Source organism: Salvelinus sp. IW2-2015, unplaced genomic scaffold, assembly GCF_002910315.2.
Source record: "Salvelinus sp. IW2-2015 unplaced genomic scaffold, ASM291031v2 Un_scaffold563, whole genome shotgun sequence".
NCBI lineage: Eukaryota > Metazoa > Chordata > Actinopteri > Salmoniformes > Salmonidae > Salvelinus > Salvelinus sp. IW2-2015.
The window spans coordinates 359,008-378,274 of NW_019942575.1; the positions used below are offsets into that span (position 1 = coordinate 359,008).

Sequence of the window (19,267 nt, forward strand, 5' to 3'; positions counted from 1 at the left end):
GTGCACCTTTCGAGCAAAAACATTAGATTTGATCAAGGGGACTTCCCGCATGCTCTTCCTACTGTCTCGAAGCCCATTGCTTTGTCAGTCATGCGTGTTTGTTGTGTGTGTGTTTCCATTCAATTCAATGTTTCAATTTAAATTAAATGCGTCAGGACGACGCGGCATGATGACTTCATCTCTCTCTTTTTGTTTCTTCCTAGGTTTTGGCCTTTCTAGGGAGTTTTTCCCAGCCACCGTGCTTCTACACCTGCATTGCTTGCTGTTTGGGGTTTTAGGCTGGGTTTCTGTACAGCACTTCGAGATATTAGCTGATGTACGAAGRGCTATATAAAATAAACTTGATTTTGATTTGAAATTAACCCAACCTTATCTTAAAGGGGCAATCAGCAGTTGCTACATCCATTTTTGTACTTAATGATATATACCCATTGATTCTTGAAGAAAGTAACTTGTGCCTCATCAGCTTACTTCAACAGATATACCCCATCAGAACCCAAAATATAGCTTGTTTTACTCCAATGTTTGTAAACAAAGTAAATGTAAACAAACACTGTATAGCCTCAAAACATGATTAAAACTATACATATTGAATTTGAGTGGTTACATTTCTTCTGCTGCATCCCCCCCTCTTTTTACAGAAACAGTGGTGGGGAGTATGCTTTGTAATTGTTTCAACTGCTGATTGCTGCTTTAAAAAGGTATGGGTTAACCTTACCTAGATGTGAAAGAGTCCAGTGAATCACTTGTCACTTTATACAATGCACTCTAAATAATGCCACTTTCATAATGTTTACCTATCTTACATTACTCATATCATATGTATATACTGTATTTTATACGATCTATTGCACCTTGCCTATGCCGCTCGGCCATCGCTCATCCATATACTTACATGTAGGGTTGCACAGTTTGGGGAATATTCAGAGGTGGAATCTTTCYGTGGGAATTAACGGGAATATATGGGAATCAACGGAAATATATGCAAATTAATATTAATACCATTTAAATATAGATGTTTTTGCATTGGATATATTTACCATATCATATGGAGAAACAGAAAGGGAATATTGAATGATCCCAAATGATCCATCGCATCTCCCAAAAACGTTTTTAACATACATCTGTAAAATGATAGTCTAGAGACTAAAGCTTTGGTTGTCTTCCTCTCAGGCTTCCATGTCTTCTCCCTGGACCTCCTCAATGATACACCATACTTGAACATACGACTGAGGCCTCAGTCTTCATTTTTTACTTTCCAACCATTGTGGATATGGCTCGTTATCAGGCTGCAAAAAAGCCTCATTTTGCCCGGATTGGCCATAACATTTTTCTACCCTTGTATTGGTCAGCCTCGTTGCGTCACTTTGGTGTGTGTGTTCCCAACAAGGACCAGTTGCGCTCTGCACGGCACGGCGATTTTGGTGGGATTTGGAGGATGATGGAGGCAACAGGGGAAAGAGCCTCAGATCCACACAAGTCCTTTCACCAGGTGGCTGATGAGATATGTGGGCACGACTGCCATATTGACTCTCCATCGCCAATAGCCCTTGCTTGGAAGTGTATTTCGCCAGACTGCAAGAACGAGACACGGTAGTGATGACACCATAGGCCTTGTTGATCTCTGCACCAGACAGGATTCTCTTGTCAGATAATTGGGGTCAACATATACCTGGGCGGTGTATAGGCTTCAGGAGAAGTCTTTCAGCTTTTTTGTGTATTTCAGAGACTCGCAGATTTCCTCTGCTTGGAGCAACAATGCACAGTGGGCGAAGGGCAAGTACAGGGATAGTTTATCTTACGTTCTGCAAGCAGAGTCTGAACATCAGAATGGATGGCATTGCATCTCCCTCAATCCGTGCAATGGGTACTGCTATACGCTAGATTTCAGAGCAAGTTTAGCTGCTTTTACCACTCTCATCACACACAATACATATCCAGGAGGATCCTCTTGATTGGGCTGTCCATATGCGCAGACTGTGAATATGGCCATCATTTTGGAAGAGACCTTCTCCATACCCAAGGAAAAGGAAAACCTGGTCCCCCAAACAAAACATGATAGACAACACACCCCATGAGGTTATTGCCTCGGGCAGCTTCAATGTAGTGCTCTTTCAATCTTCTCACATGTTGCTTTGGTGAGAAAGTAGATTGCTTGCTATACACTTGATGACCCTTTCACATATCACAATTTCCTTGGCTCTCTGTAGAGTTGCATCCCATTGTTTCCAGTGCCATGATGTCTTGAGGAGCAGATAATGCATTGTGCAGCACAGCCAACTGGGTGCGATGTAGGGCATAACGACTGCTCCACTTTAGACTAAGCCAGCTTCATGTCACGCATTGTCGGTCACCAGTGAATAACTATTTGGTACCAGGTCATTGATAGATGCCTAGTCAGCTCATCTGCATGTAGAGACCACAGCGTGTGGTCTGTTTGATACCTTGTGTACTGTGCTCTTGCATGAATACTGGTGAGGGTGGAGATGATGTAGTTATTATTCCTGTGCCCAAACATTCACCCATCAGAGATTGTAACACTCTGCTTTCTCTATGATATTGCTTGACCTTCACTTGAACTCTGTTGAACTGTGCATATCAGAAATTGAGTAGATAAAGCATGTCTGGTTGGAGGGTGTATGCTGGGCGAAGAACATTCAGAAAATCTCTTCACCAATAGACATTGCCTGTGAGCATCAAGAGGTGAACCAGTTGCATACACCCGAGCAAGACATTCATCAGCATTTCTCTGGCTACGTTCCTCTATTGAGTGAAAAAAACTTCTGATTCAGGAGGACACATGAGCTGTTGCTATCAGATAAGGTGTCCTGCATTCTATCAAACTCTTCATAAACCTCGACATGCACAGATTATGAGAGGCATACTTTTAGTAGAGGTTGCTTGTTGTGAGCCGCTGAGGGAACTTTTAACGCATTGGTCAGAATGATCTACGACCATCTTATGTTCATTCCCTTTACATAATAGAATTCACTAGGCAAACCGTATTTGCCAAAAATGTAACCACCACATTTTACTTCTAATTAGCTTGACAGTGCAATAATGTCCTACCACACATCAGACGGTCGCCCAGTCAGGCTCTCTTCTCAGTAACGATTAAAGCCACAACAATAAATGAAAGTGAACAAAAAATAACCAGTAAAAATCTCCAATAGTACCGAATAACATAGTAAAGCAGCTCTTAGATTAAACAACTCCTTTGTAAGATAAATGTTTTCAAATTAAACATGTATGGAAACAGGTGAATTAACAGTCCTCAGTTAGCAGGCTCAAGCAAGCTAAAACCCACAYGGTAGCAAAAACTAACTTGCTAACTTTTTTGATGAAGTTAAGCAAAATTCCCCAGTCTTAACTTCCCRTGGAAAATTTTSGGAAAAATTACAGTAGTTTACCAGAAAGTTTCCAACCCTACTTACATGTACATATTCCCATTCACCCCTTTAGATTTGTGTGTATTAGGTAGTTGTTGGGGAATTGTTAGATTACTTGTCCTYTCCTTGTAGCGGACCATCCTCTCCTTGTTTTGGTTCGTGAGGAACTTGACACGCTGAGCCTTGTGCTGGGGCCACATATATTGACTTTGTGGACACAAAGGACCTCTGCCTTGCTAGCACACATGACCACCCTCCTGCAGCATCTTACCAGTCTGCCCCATGTAAAACGCTAGCTATTCTGTGGCGCAAGTGGGGACACTTTAGGCTGAGGAGTAAGCGCTACACTAGCAGCATTCCGTTTAATTTTGTTATGGCTCTTTCAGAAGTCTCCTTGAACGAAGGCATAKCCTTTAGACTGCCCATTCTCGTCACAAACCAGCTTACTGGMCACAATGTCTGAAGGCAGATGGTCTTGTCCAGGTTCTTAACAAAAGTATTACCTACCCTGCTCTTTCTCAAGGATGGGTCATGCTGAGACCACATGATCCGCATAAGTTTTACATGGATGCTTTCAAAGTTTCTCGTGTCCAGGGCACGCTCTGTATTGGCTGAGCTAAGAAAGTTGACATATGTGCTTGTCAGTGAACAATGGGTGATTTGGTCCCTAACGACCTGGCGTCAGTAACCTCAGGATKAAGATCACCAATGTAAAGGGGAGGCTCTGGGGTTTCTGTAAAAGAGMCAACTTCGTAGATTTTTTTTGTTATACTGAAATAACAAAACATGCCGAAAATCTGCAATGTTGTTCAATGTACCCAGGTCAAAAATCCCAACCCACGGCCTCCCGAGTGGCGCAGCAGTCTAAGGCACTGCATTGCAGAGGCGTCACTCCAGACCCGGGTTCCATCCCAGGCTGTCACAGCAGGCCGCGACTGGGGGATCCATGAGGTGGCGCACAATTTGCCCTGCGTCGTCTGKGTTAGGGGAGGGTTTGGCCAGCCGGGGATGTCCTTGTCCCATCGCGCTCTAACGATTCCTTGTGGCGGGCTGGGCGCATGCATTCTGACTTCGGTCGCCAGTTGTACTGCGTTTCCTCCGACACATTGGTGCGGCTGGCTTCCGGGTTAAGCGAGCAGTGTGTCAAGAAGCAATGTGGCTTGGCAGSGTCTTGTTTTGGAGGACCCGTCTCTCGACCTTCGCTCCTCCCGAGTCCGTACGGGAGTTGCGGTGATGGGACAAAATTGTAACTACCAATTGGATATCACGAAATTTGGGAGAAAAAGCGGTAAAAAAAATCCCAACCTAAGGTTTGCAATGCTCCCACGTAGGGAAATGGAGCCTGCGAGAAGAGCCCTGTGGCTTCAGGGTATTCGGAGTGGGAGAGTGGGAAATGTGGGAACCCGGTGTCCAAGTATGCTACAAGTAGTTGTGTGTAGATCACAGGTATGACATTAAACTTATTTAGTATAGTCCGTTTGTTTGTGTTGTTGGTCTTGGCTAGCTTAATGTTCTTGTCGGTAGCTAGCTTGCACCATCATGAGGGAAGCCCTACAACATTAMGTTTTTCTAAGTAGTCCGGAGCAGGCAGTGTTCCGGAGCAGGCAGTAAAAAAAAAAGTAAAGTAATCTTTAGGCATGTTGTACTTTTCTTCCATGTAGTTTTGTAATTGACTAAAACAAGCAGACAACAAGAACATTGCGTTTGAAAAAGGTGTGAGCTGTGAGCCAATGGGGGTAACCTAGGTAACCACAGGTTGTTTTCCCCACCGGCGGCCTTGATGTTCTAATACCGACTGGGACTATCAAATATAATCTATCCAATACTTTCTTTATTGCATCAAAGTCAGAAATCATGATTTACATAGTAAATGTAAATAAATAAACAAAACAAATGAATAAAAAAAATAAAAAAAATAAAAACACTGTAGGCCTAATGATACACATAAATAGCAAATAACCTGTCAAAAACATCCAGTAGGGGAGAGTGGGGTAAGTTGAGCCGGTGCACCCGCACATTGACTCTGTACCAGTACCCCCTGTATATAGCCTCGCTATTGTTATTTTACTGCTCCTCTTTAATTGTTACTTTATTTATTTTTTGTTGTATTTTTCTTAAAACTGCATTGTTGGTTAAGGGCTTGTAAGTAAGCATTTCACTTTAAGGTGAATTATTCGGCGCATGTGACAAATATAATTTGATTTGATTMGATTTTTTATATTCATCATCACTCCGTCAAGGGAAATATAGTATTCTTTCTAACAAAAATATCTACATATATTTCAGGATGTTGTGTATCCCTGGAAATAATCAGAATTAAAGTAAGCATKACAGTTTTGAAAAGTAGTCTCTTGGCACTTGTTGAGCCGCGGGACAGGGTAAGTTAAGCCGCCTACACATTTTCTATACCGAATGAAATATGTGACCGACCGCCTTGATTCATCCAGTCTTATGTAGCAAAATTTCAAATGTTAAMATKTTTATTTTTTACATTGGATAAAAGCAGAGAGACAGAGCTAAAAAATKGTATATCATACACTGCATTTGAGGAACAATGGGAAAGTAATTCTGCTTTTAAATTTGATAAACTTGTTACCTCACTTTTGAGAAAATGGCCTTTGAATGTTTTGCTACCAACTGGWGAGCTCTTCTTTGTCTACACCCATTCAGCATCGTTCACACCCTCTTAAGCTTTAGCCCGACCCATCTCTTTTAAGGGTTGATCCGAGCGTTCTGTACTAACAACAACAGCAGTCAAGCTAACTGGCTAACTTGCTAGSTACTTCAAAATGAGAGAACAGCTAACTGAATATTACTCGCCCTAGCAGAGCTGGTTAGGCTGTTTTTATCTTATCCAGAGCGTTGGTGACTGCAACTGTTCTGTCAGATTGTCCATTCTTAAATTCAGAGCGTTTCGCTCTCGGGAGTGTTCAGAGCGCACACTGGACGCTCTGGCCGATGAGTAGGGTTAATCTGAGCGTTCTGACCTCACAACGGCAGTCAAGCATCCAAGCGAACTTGCTAACATTGTCTAGCTTGCTAGCTATTTCCAGACACAAATGAGAACACCCTACTCTGACCATTTCACTCTACCTAGGAGAGCTGGTTAGGCTGTTTTCAACAATTTAACGGTACACAACAATTTTAAAAGCCACATTAGACAGGATTACCTACACATTCTAACGAGATCAAATAGACAGAAGCGTGCTATATGGCAGACCAATCCAAACTCATCTCTCGGCATGTCCAGCCCACTCATTATCTCAGCCAATCATGGCTAGCGGGAAGGTTGCTAGCTTTTTTTGTGGCTAAACCAACTAGACTTGTCATTTTAACAATTGTATTTGTATTTACAGATGGCATACAAGTTTGTTATTAAGGCACATGAAAGTTCACATGTTCCAGAAGGCATTTCTGCCAAAAAACGCATTTAGATAAAAAAAAATTAAAATCAATTCAAATGGCTCCCGTGTGAAGTAGTGATCCGTGACATACGCCTAGTTTCGTGAAATGGGTCACATATTACAAGTACCATTTTAAAACCATGTCTCTTTATTTCCCAAACACAATTACGATCGCTTTTTTCWAAAAATAAAATGTACAAATAAAAAAAATGGGACCACTTTTTCCATATGGTTTCTTCCTTTACAGACTCCATGAAATGATAACCTTTCTTAAATATTTGTTCAAATTGTAAATGTTGTTTATGGTTTCCTAGAAACAAGGGTGGCTCAACTGACCCCTTTTGCTCAACTTACCCCACTCTTCCCTGTAGCTTTCCATTTCAGTTAAATACATGTCTTTTCATTTAAAAATGTGTTTATGATTATAGTTTATGATGATATTTACTTACAATTTAAAAKAAAAAAATACAAACAGTGAAATCAGTATCTACGTGTGTTTTGGCAGGCGTGTTTTGGCATGTCTTTCATAAACATATCACATCACATCAAATGATACATTGTTTTAAATCAAGCCATTTTCGACTTTGTCAGCAGTGAGAAAGTCACTACTAGTAGTAGTAGTAGTTTTATTGCATTTACATGTAGGCCGTGGTATGCCAGCTTAAAGCTGAATTATGTATACAGCACAAATGTAATTAAACAAGGAAACAAAAACAGTAATTCAGGAAGTCAGGATGGGAGCTGAAGCAGTTGGTCTTGATAATATCAAACAATGGCTTGAGCGGTGRGAGGCAGCATCACAGGGATGTGGATCAGGGCCAGACAGGTCCGGAGCTGTTTAGCAGCGCACCTCGACGTCCCCAGCCGTCCGTAGCATAGCCGCTTTACTTTTGTAGCCATTCCTCCATACAAACAAGTAGCACCCACTTAGGTGATTCCCTGGCGCCAAAAAGCTCACTATTCATCGGTAGTCCAGAGTAGGCTATGACAATGCTCATGTCTCGGCCATCACCACTTTCCTCTGTTTCGTTGTTTACATTGCTATAGTACATGCATTTAACCTTGCTCCTATCTCTCGGTTTGATCCAGGTCCTCACTTTGCAGCAGTGAACCATAACAATGAGATAATTGTTACAGACTTCCATAATCATTCTGTGAAGGTAAGACCATCTCATCAATTACAAATGATTTGTACCCTTGTGAAAAAAGTATGTCTATTTTCCCATAAAAAGTTTGTGTACCTTTCTGAAAAAAGTGTACCTTTTTTTTAAGGATGTGTACCCTTCTGAAAAATTATGTGCACCTTTCTGAAAAAGGGATATAATAATGAATAATTTATTCAACTTCTATAGCGCTTTTCATTACAAAAATTCTCAAAGCACTTGAAAAAGCTATAAAATAGTGTGTACACTTATTACTATGAGATTATTAACGAARCACCAGTCCAGTATTGGACAAAAATTGTATTTAAGAAGACCTGGTTCATGAGTTATTTTACCAATAACTCTATAAGACTAACATTTTAACAATAGTAATTATTGGCTTATCTGAAGGTATGAATTCTTATGAGAATCAATTGGAGTTCTGTCATGACTCTCTCTCTCCCATGGGTGAGGATCATAGGTGCCAGATCAGCTCGGCACAGGGCTGACAGACAGCCAGACCCCCCCCCCCCTTCTCTCTCTTCCACAAGAGTTTTATGACTTAACAACCAGATCGTAAATACCTGGCAGAAACCCTCACTAGTATTGAGTAGTAATACTGTAGTATTGAGTTAAAAATCCTTTGTGTGTAGAGAGAGACTCTGGCCTTAATACTTTAACATCAAAAGATTGGACATTGAAACAATATTTCTAACATAAATRTGGGAAATGGKCAGGAGGGACTTAAAGAACAATCATGTCAGATCAGTTATTGTTCTGTGATATCATTAAATAATTTATAACGTAAACATTGTAACTTTAAGAGCTTTTACAATGTATATGTCAGAGTTACATCTAAATGTTGTAAAACATATATGATTAAATATGAAACTATTTGTGAGAAGATTAAATTTAATTTTAGCCTTCTAAATGAGAATTGTTTTCATGTAAAGTTTTACCCAGTCAGTAACCGACCCCACGTGAGCACAGGCACAGGCATTATGCAAAAAGGATGGATGGAACATTTATAAAAGGACTCCTAATGAAATTTACATTGGACCAGTATACGGACGGTAAGCCGGAYGTCACAGATGGTTTAAAACTACTAGACCAGAAAGCGTGGAGCTGTGGCTACACGTGTAAAACGGTTAGACTCTACCAGAAAGAGAAAATGTTAAGATCCTCAAACTCAACAAAGAAGAAGACTAGACATGCACCGCCTGCAGCTCTGCATGTAACGTAGTTTAGGAAACTCGAGCGAAGACGAGAAAATAACATTGCCCTATCAAACGACCATTGGTACGTCTGATGTTTCCATTCTAACAGACACTTCCAGAACAAAAGGAAACCTACTACAACTACTAAGGACATGGTGACCTCTGGTGGACAACCAGAGACTTACACAACCAGAGACTTTCTGTCGAACTATTYGCCACAGACTGATCGGGCGAGTTCAACAGAGAGAGACAACAAAGACATACAAGCGTAAATATGTACATTGCATTTCTAAATCCGAATGAGCGGTTGTTAGGGTGCCAAATATCCATATTTACGATGAGCGTATTATTCAACTGTATGTACAATAGTTGAATTATTTTGTCTCTCCTTCTCCTACTCTTTCCTCACCACATTCATTGGGTAACCAGCCGTCATATTGGGTTAGTCCACTAGGGACTTTTCATTGCATTATGTAGWAATCAATGTATAATCTATCCTGTGTGTTTATGTAATTCTGTGTGATTATTTAGTTAGTTAGTAAATAAATAATKAAGCCAATTTGTGTATCACTGAGTCATCATGTACAGTTGTGGCCAAAAGTTTTGAGAATGACACAAATATTAATTTTAAAAGGTTTGCTGGTCCAGTGTCTTTAGATATTATTGTCAGATGTTACTATGGAATACTGAAGTATAATTACAAGCATTTCATAAGTGTCAAAGGCTTTTATTGACAATTACATGAAGTTGATGCAAAGAGTCAATATTTGCAGTGTTGACCCTTCTTTTTCAAGACCTCTGCAATTCGCCCTGGCATGCTGTCAATTAACTTCTGGGCCACATCCTGACTGATGGCAGCCCATTCTTGCATAATCAATGCTTGGAGTTTGTCAGAATTTGTGGGTTTTTGTTTGTCCACCTGCCTCTTGAGGATTGACCACAAGTTCTCAATGGGATTAAGGTCTGGGGAGTTTCCTGGCCATGGACCCAAAATATCGATGTTTTGTTCCCCRAGCCACTTAGTTATCACTTTTGCCTTATGGCAAGGTGCTCCATCATGATGGAAAAGGCATTGTTCGTCACCAAACTGTTCCTGGATGGTTGGGAGAAGTTGCTCTCGGAGAATGTGTGGCTTCTTTGCTGCAGTGGCTTCTTTGCTGCCCTTCTTGACACCAGGCCATCCTCCAAAAGTCTTCGCCTCACTGTGCGTGCAGATGCACTCACATCTGCCTGCTGCCATTCCTGAGCAAGCTSTGTACTGGTGGTGCYCCRATCMCGCAGCTGAATCAACTYTAGGAGACGGTCCTGGYGCTTGCTGGACTTTCTTGGGYGCCCTGAAGCCTTCTTCACAACAATTGAACCGCTCTCCTTGATGTTCTTGATGATCTGATAAATGGTTGATTTAGGTGCAATCTTACTGGCAGCAATATCCTTGCATGTGAAGCCCTTTTTGTGCAAAGCAATGATGACGGCASGTGTTTCCTTGCAGGTAACCATGATTGACAGAGGAAGAACAATGATTCCAAGCACCACCCTCCATTTGAAGCTTMCAGTCTGTTATTCGAACTCAATCAGCATGACARAGTGATCTCCAGCTTTGTCCTCGTCAACGAGAGAATCACTGACATGATGTCAGCTGGTCCTTTTGTGGCAGGACTGAAATGCAGTGGAAATGTTTTTTGGGGGATTCAGTTTATTTGCATGGCAAAGAGGGATTTTGCAATTAATTAATTCTGATCACTCTTCATAACATTCTGGAGTATATGCAAATTGCCATCATACAAACTGAGGCAGCAGACTTTGTGAAAATTTATATTTGTGTCATTCTCAAAACTTTTGGCCACRACTGTAGACTAGGGTTCGTGCAGATTTAACSGATTATGCAACGTTCAGAATGAGACTGATATGAGGTAATAATAATGAATGGATGACTAAGATAACGATATTCTGATATTCTTGAGTTAATTCGGGAAACGGTAACTCATTAAACAAACCTTTTCCGTGGTGCCCCAAGATTGCTAATGAGKTAATTGTTACATGATTAATTTAATCATCGTAATAATTAAACAGTTAATTGATTTGGTAAAATAATCATCAAAGCATTAATGGTAGTCAYGTCACGACAGTTCTTTACCAGAAAACCAAGACAAACACAATTTCTTTAWACAATCAACATTTAATAATACTAATCAATATATTTAAACAAAATGAGAATGATCATGAAAAGGTAGGAAATAGATTGGAAGACAAGTGAAGACCTTGAGATCCTGAACATTAAATGATGTTGTACTCAGTCTGTGATCAAAGTCTGTTGTGGCTTCTTGATGGCTGCATGGCGGAGAACAAAGAAAGAAGATGGCTSTGTGTCCAGTCTTGTTGAATTGGGGTTCCTCCATCAGGTTGCTCTTTGGTCCAGAGTTGGTGTCCTTATGCTTGTTGCTCTTCTCTGTTTGCTCCTTGCTTGAGTTGCAGACGCTGTGCTCTAATTGTCTTCTCCTTAAAATCTGGCGTTCTTCCCTTGAGCAAGGAAGTTAACCCACTGTTCCCCGGGTGTCCATGACGTGGATGTCGATTATGGCAGCCCCACGCACCTCTCCGATTCAGAGGGGTTGGGTTGAAGACTGTTAGCTTACGTGTACCGTTCAGGCTACGCTAGCTCTTTTAAGTCTTATTGTTTTCTTCTGATACTAACTCTTCTTCGAAGCCTATTTAGTGCGTGGGCACTTCCTCCCCAATGTCTGTACTGGATTACAGGTATTATTCCCTAAAATAAACTTTTTCCCTAAATTATCAGTTACCAGTTCTGGCCATTAAAGGCAAAGGTCCAGGACCTATGGTCAGCCTGCTGGTGATGGAGGTCCAGAGTAAAGAGGGTAAGAGATAGGGGAGCAGAACTTTTATAGTCATGCTAGGTCACATGGTATCACCCCTAGGTGTCGAGCCATTTGTACGACCCATTGTCTTGGGGGGAGAAAATCTAAAGTTGGTTAAGCTCAATTCAACATTGTTTTCTGAATTGTTCAACATATGAAATTCAAACGACAAGGCTACAAAACAACAACAAAAAAACAATAAAATAAAACAGCTATAGGATAGAGTAGATCAGGAACAATAATTTTCAGACAGTGTTGAAAGTTGAGTGTTTCAAKCCTCCAACAGGTGGAGTGACAATCAAGATGGAACCACATGGCTTGAACAGAGAAAGGAGGTCAATGGGGGAGAGATGAGCAGGTCCTCCGGAGACTGGCAGGCAGACAGCACAGTTCATTCTCCATTGAGAGTGAACTGTGGCGCCTTGTCGTCCCCCCCGCCATCTGACTGAGATTTTCTCCATAGCTGTTGACTCTCTGGTCTTGTAGCGTAGAAAGAGAAGAAGTTTGTTTTTGAGCTCTCCAGTCACTAAAGATATGATGACAGGCCGCTCATAACTTAGGAGGAAACCTCCCGAGATGACGTCACTGCCAGCTCGTCATGCATTAGTCTTCCTCATTGGGTCATAAGACCGTAGAAATAACAACAAAAAAATAGGTTGGGAGTTTTCAAATCTAAATACACTTACGATAGCTAGCTCGCCTGGTAGCATTGTTAGCTATCATGAGACACTGATTTGCAATGAATTCATGGGCAGGAAACAAATAGACTTAATACAGATATAATCTATAAACATTTGGCTATTCAAAACCAAAAATAAAGAAAAAAGATTCCAACAAAAAAACATGTATGAATTAAATATTTACAAAATGTGCAGCAGCTCTCTGCCTAGGCGACCTCACGGCAAAATGGCACCCACCGAACCAAATGATATGTACCTTTTCTTTAAATAAAAAGGGATTGTGTACCCTTCTGAAAAAAGGATGTGTACCTTTTCTGCAGGTGTTCAACCCTGAGGGGGAGTTTCTTCTGAAGTTTGGTTCCAACGGGGAGGGGAACGGCCAGTTCAATGCCCCTACGGGGGTAGCGGTAGACATCAACGGCAACATCATCGTGGCAGACTGGGGCAATAGCCGAATACAGGTGAGGCCAAAGAGCATGGAAGTGAGACCAAGGTCAGGGAAGTGGGAGACCTTGTTTTGGTGTTAACTAAACTGTAAATGAGAGAAAAAAAATACTGTCCCCTAGAATGCACTTTAAAGTATAATTTTATTATAAAATATTTTGATTAGATTAATTATATTTGCATCTAGAATAGTCAGTTAAATTTGGAATACGACTAATCTCTCTCTCTCAGGTGTTTGATGGCAGTGGTTCATTCCTCTCCTACATCAACACATCGGCAGACCCTCTCTACGGTCCCCAGGGCCTGGCCCTCACCTCTGATGGCCACGTGGTGGTGGCTGACTCTGGGAACCACTGCTTCAAAGTCTACCGTTACCTGCAGTAGCCCTCACACACTTAGTGTACACACACGAAGACTTGCACACACACACCATCCTCAGTACGGAGTAAATGGGTGGATTTTCACTCATCCACTTCCCCCACTAATTCAATCCCGCCATCCAACACCGTGCCATACAGAACCTCTCTCTAGCCGTTCACCCTGACGTGTGCCWCTGTAGCCTCCTTCGTGACCTCTGACCTTTAACATTGTCCTCCACTGACCCCCTGGAGTTCACAAGAGCAACCCTGTATTTCCTCAAACTTTTTCTACTGTCGGCCATGGGGAAGAGGAAGAAGAGAAGGAGAATTGGTGATGTGTTGTAGGTGGGAGGGACTATGATTGAGATCTCCGTGGATTGGAGGATGGAGATTTATTCGACTCGTTTCTGTCCCTGCCCCTAATGTGATATACAGAAGTAGTAGGGTGAAGTTGCCCMTAGATGCTGRTCTTGGGTCAGTTTAGCATTTTCCCCACCAATAGTTTAGGTTAGGATTGGTGGAGTGGAAGCKGATCCTAGATCTAAACTTAGGGGAAACTTCAACCCAGAGCTGATATACAATACATCCCTTTTGTTTAAAGGGATCCTTGTTGGGACAATGAGAAATGATAACTGGGTATCATGGTAGGGTTGGACCAATTCTTCCTTTCGTTATTTATTGTTGTGACATGGCACTTGATGTAAAACTGGAAATTAAGGTTTATCATGCAAGTATGGAGGTTGTTGCTAATATACGTCGACAGTCACCAATGTGTATGGAAGTGAGATTGAAGGGAAGTAAAAATCTAAAATAAAGTGCCTGGACTTTGATCACAGACTAGCTTCAAAAATATGTCTCATTCCCCAATTTTAATCTATTAGATTGTTTCACTTTCTTGGCATCCCATGATTATTATTTGGCATCAATGATCACCACAAAGTAATCTCCGGCTAAAGTAGCTTCTAGTCAAATGTTCTCAGTGAAAATKAGTTCTCTACCCACCTCACCTGTTCAATTTCATACATATAGGACCTAAAATAGAATCAGGGTATTTTTAAAGCATGGTATTTATAACAAGTGCATGCAACGCTGTCCAAAAACCTYCCCACAAACATTTGTAAATCATTCACCAACATATGGGAAACGTTTGTCAAAGAAGCTATCGAAACTATCRTAGTTTGGTATCAGATGACACATTTTGTGACATTGCCCAATTGTTACATTCTGCTTAGGAGATAGTTCTTCGTGGGAGTGCTTTTTTCAATCTACACACCACCACTTGATATTTTCATATATTAACAATAAGGAATTCACATACTGCTCAATGTATGATATATTATCTTATCTCCTCTAGTCCAGTGGTTTTACACTTTACTTCTCTTCCACAATAATAACAGACTAGGTATTGTTGCTCAATGCAAAATAGTGTGTGTGTGCGTGCACGCACGCGTGGTGTAAAATACAATAAGGGACACTTAACATTAAACTCTTTATGATACTACTTATGATGGCTCAAAGCATTCTGCGATGTTTAGTTCACTTTCAATCAGTCCTGGAAATGAAAAATGTAGTTATACATGTGTTATTCTTGCTACTCTGCACTGTAGGTCATCGTAGAGCTGTTAGAAACAATAACGACAATATTGAAACTGATATTACAAACCTGTCATCTCTTACCTCCCATCCTCAATTGTTGTGCCCTTTTGTCTGTTGTCACAACTATTGATACTACTCAGGTGTAGTATTCTGATACTGTAGCTGACACTGTCTAATAGTTTATCTAAAAAACCATACAATGGCTTAACAGTCRAGATGCAATCTGTGTGAATACACTGCGCTCTGTTCAAAAGGGTAWTTAGCCTACATCTTAATAGGTTCAGCCTTAAAAAAATGCTCTCCTTATCTTTTTTTTTCTTCATGCGTCTGTTTTGATTAATTTAGATTAGAAAGCACTTGACTCAATTCATTAGTTTCAAGCAGCCATTTTGTATTTGTCCTTAAGTTTTTTGTTTTCCTCGTCCATGTTGATACCCTGATGCCAATGGAAGAAGGGCCCATATTCTGTATGTTTAGCTCTCAGTAATGCAGCAAGTGTGATATGCAATTTGAACATTTTTGTACAGAAACTACRTTTTAGTGGCATTGCAATGACTGTGCTGTTCCATTCCACCCSCAAAATGTGTATGTAAAACGTTTTTGACAATGGTGTATTGTTGCAAGTGTTATGAATGTCATACATTCCAACTTTACACAACACCCTGTTAAAAATTGCAGTGCTATTCCCCTTTCACTGTATCAGAACATTCATATTTAAAGTCAGATTTCCCAAAGCCCTAATATGCTTGCAGTGTGTGAAAACATTTCCTCAAGTTTGACCATTCCATAATTTGTTTATTTGCTCTTTGTGTACAGCACAGAAATAAAGTATTGCATTCCTGAACAAAGTGTTTTGTGAATCCACTTCTACGAATGAGAAATAAATAGCCTGTAGATGAGAAACTTCAATGACGAAACACTTATGTAATCTAGAAGGCATCAATAACAAACAAAGCTATTTCTGTAGACTTTTCTTGCATCCTCTGGTAAAATCTTCTCATTGGGGAATTGTCCAGTCGGAAGAATCCTAACCCTTTATTTATATTCCATCTACACACTCCTGGTACAAAGACACTTTAGAGCAGTGGTTCCCAAACTTTTTATAGTCCCATACCCCCTTCACACATTCAACCTCCAGTTCTAGCACCATGGTCAGCGCACTCTCAAATGTTGTTTTTTGCCATCATTGTAAGCCTGCCACACACACTATACATTTATTAAACATAAGAATGAGTGAGTTGTCGTCACAACCTGGCTCGTGGGAAGTGACAAAGAGCTCTTATAGGACCAGGGCACAAATAATAATAATCAATATTTTKTATCTTTATTTAACCATCTTACATATAAAACCTTATTTGTTCATTGAAAATGGTGAACTCACCACATTGTTAGGGCGGAGACATGAGCATCTCATCATTATATACAAATCTTTGAAACAATTTTGTTCTTGAAAGATTTAATTGAGAACTGCTTCTTCTGAGGAGTACCAATATGGCCGAACGGTGGCTTCAAAGCCTATCATTGGCCAATACATGGCAACAGCAATCCAGGGTTTATACAGTGAGGGAAAAAAGTATTTGATCCCCTGCTGATTTTGTACATTTGCCCACTGACAAAGAAATGATCAGTCTATAATTTTAAATGGTAGGTTTATTTGAACAGTGAGAGACAGAATAACAACAAAAAAATCATGTCAAAAATGTTATAAATTGATTTGCATTTTAATGAGGGAAAAACACTGGGTAGTGGAGGGTAAACTCACCTTTTTTTAACACCAAACCAGACAAGCCCGTGCGCATCGCAAAATAAATTTACGCAGACACACACCAACGAGCATATGCGTTGCCAGGCGCTAATAGGCTGACCACACCACTCGCGTTGCAAAATAAATTTAGAAATCTATGTTATTCAATTATTGCACCACACTGCTCGGCGGTCTGCGTTGCCAAGGGCTAAAAATTGAACTCCTTTCTATTTCTGATGCAGATCGCGATGCAAGTCCTGCCTTTCCCATCTCCTCATTGGTTTATAGAAGCAGGTACCCAAGTGCCATCTCCTCATTGGTTATACCCACGTGGGTGATTGAAAGACGAGGTCAGTGGCCATAATGCACCTAATCTATAAAAGTTGCCAATTGCAATATAAAGTCAAGAGAAGAAAAAGCCTGGAAGGAAGAGAGATGACTACAAATGATTCGATTGACAGTTTTATGTGTGGATTAATTTTCGTAGAGGACCTTGTGCATTTCAGGTAAAATAACAACTCAATATGTATATCCCAGGACAAATTAGCAACAGCAAGCTATCTATCTAAATAGGACAAATTAGCTAGCTAAATTGCCATAATGTTTAATGCTTTTCGACCTGTCCCCAAATTATTATAATTGGTTGAGTTTGTTTTGATATTTCAACCTGTGTGATCGCTTTTGGTGTGGGGGACAAAATCAATTGGCGCACTTGGGCATAGCACCCACCTTTTGCAGAAAATGCATTGAAAGTATAGGGAGCGTTCACCGCGACCTGCGATCAGAGTTTACTTGCCACTTTTTTCCCCCACCACTACATCACTGATTATAACCATAGTAAGTCTCTCCAGGATTTCGCAACATTTTGGGGATTTCTGCAGCCAAAAATGCTTCATTTTTGCTGCAGCTTTTCTGAATTTCATTTAGCGAAAAAAAAAATTCACACGTTAATTTCACAAAGCAACAAAAGTCACATGTGATTTTAAGCAGAATACATCATACAAAAACAATTAGAAACATCTAAAGTGCTCAAATCTGTTTATTTTCCTGAACAAACAGCTCTGACATAATCCACTCACACACCTCTCCTCTCCATCAGGCTTGGGGCTTGCTATCAACGAGATGCACCTCCCATTCCTACGGACTCTCTCTCTCCCTCTTAAAAAAACCCAAATAGGTTCAAAGCTGATCAATCACTTTCAATTTGAGGGTCGATATTTCTTTCAAATAAATTGTCTTCAAAATTCTTGATTGTGATTTTTCTTTTTTTTCTGAAAGTGTCGTAAGGGAGATAAAGAACAGAACACGGAAAAATAGAGTTGTGGTTGATTGTTATTACATTTCTAAAAAATCCAGAAAGATTGTGCCTTCGTGATCCGTATTAAASTTTTAGAGTTTAAAACGGCAATGCTGACAAATTGCACTCAGCACTTTGAGCAGCGTTCTCCATTGACAGACTGGGGAGAGCAGAGTGCCGACCACTCTCGTGCGAAGATGATGGCTGATTATTGATGGCTGACAGGCAGTACAATAAACAGAAATCAATCTCATTTGCCAACAAAAATAACAGYTAACGACAGTGCGAAACAATTTCCAAATGTTTTTGGAATCTAGAGAAAGTCGACAATCAACAGTCACTTCAAATCAGCAAAGCATATGAGAATGTTAGAACAGTTCCCACAGCAGCTGCAGATCACCATGACTGAAGTGGTAGCARGGAAGACTGGCAAACGCTGAAAGACCAAGGTGAGTGGCGTTTTACTCAAACTTTTACTCCGCTAACCTTAGCTTTAGTAGAGTGGTCGTTTCGCACTTTCGTTAGCTGTTATTTTTGTTGGCAAATGAGATTGATTTCTGTTCATTGTACTGCCTGTCAGCCATCAATAATCAGCCATCATCTTCGCACGTGAATACGCTGACAGGCCAGGGGGAAAAAACTTTGTTGACGTGTATTTGGATTGGGCCATTTTCCAMGRYAACAGTGCAGTAATTGGTCAAAATTACGAACCCGCTTTTGATTGAACCCTTTTATTTGTAAAAATTGCGAGCTTTCGCGCAATATGCGCGGTTTGGTTGATTTTTTGGATTGAATTATGCGTACTCAGAATCCTGGAGGGACTGCATAGTAGGCTGTACTGTGTAGGACTGTAGCTCTCCTAAACTGACAACAGATGGCGCCAGGGTATGAGAGGTGAGTTTAATATCCCGCTCCCCTTCCCTCGTTGACAACCCTTGAATTACCGCGGGAAACTCATTGCTTGCACTGTATCWCTGAAGCCGGAGAAACTCAGTCCGTGAAGGTTATTTACATTGCAAAATGGTAAGTTAGTTAAACCTTTTTACAGTCAACACCCGTACTCCCAGTCAATTGCACACTGGCTAAATGGCATAGTTAGATAGCCAGTTGAAGAAGCTTTGG

General features: G+C 40.7%; 1 protein-coding gene and 1 pseudogene across 1 annotated transcript in view; both read left to right on the forward strand.

Annotated features, from left to right (window-relative positions):
• The window catches only part of LOC112067816 (tripartite motif-containing protein 2-like), a 38,055-nt pseudogene extending 22,103 nt beyond the window's left edge, over positions 1-15,952 (forward strand).
• Positions 15,953-18,184: 2,232 nt separating this feature from the next.
• LOC112068552 (meiotic nuclear division protein 1 homolog) overlaps positions 18,185-19,267 on the forward strand; it is a 35,779-nt gene continuing 34,696 nt past the window's right edge. The window contains exon 1 of the mRNA XM_024135712.2: positions 18,185-18,594. The gene's annotated coding sequence lies outside the window, so the exon portion shown is untranslated. The remainder of the gene's footprint in view (positions 18,595-19,267) is intronic.